Raw genomic sequence first — 6352 nt, 5'->3', positions numbered from 1 at the left:
CACTGTACTGTGAACTTGGGCAGGCCCACCCATTTGAAAACCATTGATTGATTCCAATGATTTGCTCAATCCTCCATGATTTGTCTACACACAACCAAACGACCATGACTCAAATAAAACATGTTGTTTCCAGTCAAAGCAGACACAAAGACAAAACAGAAGTGCCATTTAACTCAGGGAGACCATGGTTATAGGTTCAAAAGTCACCATGCATCATAGACACAGACTAATGAGGCCTTATTCAAAGCCATGTCTCATTTAGGCCTCTGTATCATCCTAGTGACTAGTCACATTTAGTTTATACAGCGTAACCAACAGCTGAGACCCAGGGTCCGCAAAGGAGACCTTGTGATAGGCCAATACTGTATTGCACTCAATGGTGAGAAAATGGTTTGAATCCTAACATGATTCCGATATGCTATATCCTGACTGGATATTAGAGTGCAAAAGAACTGCATATGAAGCTAAGCCAAAGCATTGATAATGTACAATGTGGATATTAAATGTAGGCTTACGCAATTATCTCATAAGTGATGCAATCAGCATTTTTCAGTACTGGCAAAAAAGGCACAATCTACCAGTTAGGGATCATTTGTGTTGTACTGTGGCAAATGTAGTGTTTGTGTGAAACCCCACATTTAGCACAGCGAAATGATAGACCCTTACAGAAATCCATCCACAAATGTATTATGAATTAAAGGGGTTATGGTTTTATTAATGACTGATATAGTCAGGGTTCAAGCCATTCTAATCTTGCTGCTGTGGTGGCACACTGTGGTATTTCACCTAATAGATATGGGAGTTTATCAAGATTGGATTTGTTTTCAAATTCTTCGTGGGTCTGTGTAATCCGAGGGAAATGTGTGTCTCTGATATGGTCATACAGTTGGCAGAAGGTTAGGAGGTGCAGCTCGGTTTCCACCTAAATTTGTGGGCAGTGGGCACATAGCCTGTCTTCTCTTGACAGCCAGGTCTGCCGATGGCGGCCTCTCTCAATAGCAAGGCTATGCTCACTGAGTCTGTATATAGTCAAGGCTTTTCTTAATTTGGGGTCAGTCACAGTGGTCAGGTATTCTGCTGCTGTGTACTCTCTGTTTAGGGCCAAATAACATTACAGTTTGCTCTGTTTTTTTGTTGATTCTTTCCAATGTGTCAAGTAATTATCTTTTTGTTTTGTCATAATTTGTTTGCTGTCCTGGGGCTCTGTGGGGTCTGTTTGTGTTTGTGAGTAGAGTCCCCATACCAGCTGGCAGAAGGGACTCTTCTCCAGGTTCATCTCCCTGTAGGCGAGGGCTTTGTTATGGAAGGTTTGAGAATCACTTCTTTTTAGGTGGTTGTAGAATTTAATTGCTCTGGATGTTGATCTCTCTCTCTCTCTCTCTCGTCTCCTCCCTTTGTCCCACTCACACTAGCCTCTTCCTGGTTTCTCTCTCTCTCTCTCTCTCTCGTCTCCTCCCTTTGTCCCACTCACACACTAGCCTCTTCCTGGTTTTTCTCTCTCTCTCAAGGTGAGGTAGAGTGCCGGCACAAAGAACAGCGGAAATGAAGCACATGCACACTCCTAAATTCTCTCTCTCTTCTCACTCCCTCTATTTCCTCCCCTCCCCCCTACCTCTTCTTCACTGTGGACACAGTGTTCATGTGTGCATTTGGAGGGGGAAGGGGGGTTGTGTAACATCCCATAATCACCAATCAGAAGGATATGTGGTGGTTGTCATGGATACCCGCACGCAGCCCGCCCCTCCCCCACACCGGCGGACGCACCACTAAACATCCCATAATGTAATTTCTGAGTAAAAAGAAAGTACAGACCATAATATTCCTTCTTGTCCTGGTTGTCGCTATGGAGATAAACACTCGCGAGGGGGTGGGGGTTACAGGCGGGGTCAGATTACCATGTAAGCCAAAATGCAGACCATAATACTCCTTCACCCCCCCACCCACACCAGTCCCCCCTCCCTCCACACCCCCACACCCTCTCCATTCCAGACATCCTTTAATGTTTCACTGTTACTAGGCAAAGGAGTGCATATGGACATGATCATGCACACCCACTGATATAAGCAGAAAGCTCACCGACAGAGAGATAAGAAAGCAACTACTTGACGGACAGTTGGACAGGTAGACACACGTGATGGTGTGTATTTAGGAGGTATTGACTTGATAACCAGACAATGCACATACTGCATTGTGAAAAGAGTACAATGTGCCATATTTCTGTCATGGACAAAAATAGGTATAGCCTACCTATTTGCACAGCCATTATGATCATTCATTACCACCATCCTGAGCAGTAGGTGTCTTCAAAAATAGGATGCATGTAATTCATCTGAATGAATCTATGGGAGACTGCAGGAGACAAGACAATAAGCTGAGACAGATAGCCAAGGAATAGAATACAGTTGATTCTATTTCACCTGTGGTCCAAGAAAACCAGATGATGACTCTGTTTTGGTCAATATTACTTCTGGAATTCAGTGTCAAGGTTTCACCCTGCTGTTGTACACTGCATTTCATTGGCTTGTTGAAAAGGAGCCTTTGTTCTTATCAATGGGGCCAATGTATGAGTATATACATTCTGGTTTCATAGTGCAAAGATCTCCAACCCTTCATCAAGGTCTATTTGAAGAATAGTGATAAGGTATGAACAGAAAACATACTTTGGCAGATTTCTTCCCACAAGCCTAGCCTGAGTTTCCCAGACAGAGTCTCTCTCTGTCTCTCAGGTCTGTCTCCTTTTTTATTCAATTCACACCTGAGGATAAACATCCCATAATACTCAACATGTCGTAGAGCCTTGATCTCGATCCGTACGCAGGGCTCCCTTGGTAACACAGGCGCATTCTCAGGCAGGGAGGACGGAGGGAGGGCCACGGTACAGCACTCAAAAACAGGCCTAGGCCAGACCATAATATTCCACCAGCCACCCCCTCCCTCCCTAATCCCCCCTTCCCTCCCTCCTCCCTTTCACATCACCCCTCCTCCCCTCCCTCTCACCCCCCCTTAATTTCCACCCCTCCCCCACATAACAACACCCGGCATCCCATAATATGCAGAGCTGCTGCCCACCATCTCTCCCTCCCCCACACCACTGCCACTCCATAATAATCAGAGTGCTAATTCGCCCTCCCCAGCTCTGTCTCTACTGTCTTATAAGCACTCCTTACAGAGTACAGTGCGTCTTTAAAAAAAATTAAGCTGGGGGCACACAGGAGCCCCAGAGCTCAAAATACACTTTATGACGTCTGCAACGGACTTCATCATGCACAAGGGTTCTTCTCTCGCTTTTTCTTTTTTCTCTCTTTCACTTTTTCAGGCAGCCTTTATAAAACCACAGTATGGTTTAAATGTTTGCGCACACCATTCGCGGATATAGGCTACATCGGGCCCCATTTTCAAGTGTTGGCATGTCACAATCTGTGTGGTTTCCTTAGATTGTTTGTGCTATCTGGGTGCTGTTGAAACCTGACTGTCTTGAGAGTCACCTAAGGGAGATGGCCAATGGCAATACAGGCTGAATGGATAAATGGTGTAATGTACTCTATCATGAGAATGCCATGCAGATCTGTCTAAGTCCTTACATCCAGAGAAAGGTTGCTTTCTCTCTGCTCCCAGGTCCACTCAAGAGGCCTAACACACACGTCAACATGAATTTCTACCCACCCCGGCCCCCCCTCCCATACCAGGACAAGTCATGACAAAACAAAGAACATCCCATAATATCACAGTTGGCTGCCTCACCGTCACTGTATACATGGTAACCGGTTATGTCAGAGATAGAGGGACTGTGACGCTTGACTGTACTTCGACATACATACCAACGCATGAGCCTTTAAGCAGTTCACATACAATTATAATTTCCCCATAGATGCAATGTACATGCCATTGTTAACCGTGTATGTCTAGATGTCTCCATGTATGTTTTTATGAACATGTACATGCTATATATCACCAATGTAAACAGGTACTGTCCTTTGGATGCAGAAGTTAATTCAAGAGCGATATGCCTTTTCTATTTTCAAATCTGTTGTTGACGTATCTTTGTTTAGGCAAACCGTATGTCCTCTGAGAGAAAAAAGAATGAGAATGAGAGGTCAGGTTTCTATCCCATAATTCCTCTCTTCTGTCCCCCCCCCACACACACACACACTGTTGCCCATGACAACACTCTTATAATGAGGTCAAATTGGCATCCCATAATATGCACTAACCACTCTGACTCAGGCAATGTGGAACATACAGCAGTCAATGTGTCACTGGCAAACACCAACCACTTGACGACGCAAGAAAGCTAACTTGTGTCTAATTTCTCTGTGGATAACGAAGGACCCCCTTACTCCATGAGACCTTTCTTGGCTACTTAACATCAAGCTCATCAGCTTAGTTCTAAAAGAGAGCTGACATCTGTACTGTTCGGGATTATATTTGACAGGTAGTTTGTTGTCCTACACAAGTTACAGAAAGGCAACTATCAATACATGTTATTTTAGGCGGAGTAGCCTAAGGGAGCATTCACTAACGTGGGCTAGACTCCACAGTAAAAAGGGTCTCTAAGACTATGTCAATGAACAGATCATATCCGGACACTTGTGGTGAGTGATTCTCCGGACCGTGGTATTTGGATAACAGGGCCACAGTAATCATGATCGACGCATTAAAAATGCACCATGAAGATACAGGGTTAGTAAGAGTATAGGGTCTACACTCACTGATGGCAGGATGGGATTATATTGAACACATTGCATTCCCAACGATTCACACATAGGCCTACACTATCCTTGGGTACAGGCTGTTAAGAGGGTGAGGTTGGGACGGAGATCTTGAATGTAGCCTCACTTGTGAGAACAGAGGCTTTACCTTCAATGACCGTATTGTGATGTTGAAAGATGCTAAATTCATAAAAGATAAGAACATGTATGATAAAAGTGCAGTGGCTATAGTTTAGCTTTGTAATGGAGGGAAATCCGTCTGTAGGAGAGGTGTGGTGACAGAGAATTTAGAGACTAGTATGTCAGACTGATACACCTTTACTGTGACATAAGATGTGATGTAGCACTAAACATCATTCTGTTAAAAAATAGAGGTGAACTTGGACCTCCATTTGTCTGTGAAGAACCTTTGTGGCTGTTTGCTTAATCAATCAATTATCTGTAGAGTGGAGTTCCCCAGTGTATTTGCTGTCCAGGGTTTCGACAAAAACCTAAAGATCATCTACACATACCAATAAGATCATTCCATTGGTATGCACTATGCAATGGACGAGCAGTCCTCTTAATGCTAAGGATTATCTTTGTTATGGTTAAACTCGCCCGAGAGCTATCTTTTTCACTTAATCAAATCACACAAACCAACACACTGCTCTGCTTAAATGTCTCCACTACGTTTCCCTCATGGAGACTAAAGCCAATGGTTCTTCATTTCATTGAATCACTTCATTTAATTGGAATGAGATCCATTTTAGATCACCAATCAAAATGGGACTTGAGCAATGAGCTTGACTCAAAACAAATGGCATACCTCCCCCTAGTGGCCATAAGATTTAACAAGTTAACCCTCAACTCTTCCACCCCTGAGGGGTTACTAGTGTACATGACTATTCTCTTTGTCCATCCACTTCAAATACTGGTTGCACTGGTTTCATCAACGTGTTTCAGCGCTATTAACCTCTGGGAAAAGGATACTTTTATTGCGGTTGTTTCCATTTAGAATGAATGAAAAAGCATGCATTAATTGCATACAGAAAAGCCTACTGAATTTGCTACAAACCCTTATGGACTGAATCCCTCATGATGAGCAGGGTTGAGCAGCCCAGGGATAGATAAACTTACTGAAGGAAGGACATTGCATGTTTGTTTTTCTATACATCTTATTTTTCTCGGAACTGTTTGCATTGCTTGCATTGGATTCAGAGAATGTTAAATAAATAGTATGGGACATGACATTAAGAAAACTAGGAACATCACCCATCTCTAATCATGTAGTTATATTTAGTATTTTCACTATACCATGAGATAGCGTGGATAAACACTATTTCCTCAAAAAGTGGACAGTAGTTTCTAAGCAGCTGCTTTGTTCTTTCACCACTTTTATCAACTTTGGTATTGCATCTATTCTGAACAAAAATATAAATGCAACAATATCAATGATTTTACTGAGTTACAGTTCATATAAGGAAATAAGTCAATTTAAATAAATTCATCAGGCCGTAATCTATGGATATCACATGACTGGACAGGGGCGCTGCCATGGGTAGGCCTGGGAGGGCATAAGCCCACCCAACTTGATTGCCAAGCACACACACTGGGGAGCCAGACCCAGCCAATCAGAATGAGTTATCCCCTCACAAAAGGGC

Source organism: Salvelinus alpinus, chromosome 29, assembly GCF_045679555.1.
Source record: "Salvelinus alpinus chromosome 29, SLU_Salpinus.1, whole genome shotgun sequence".
NCBI classification, from domain to species: Eukaryota; Metazoa; Chordata; class Actinopteri; order Salmoniformes; family Salmonidae; genus Salvelinus; species Salvelinus alpinus.
This window is presented reverse-complemented; position numbering follows the sequence as displayed.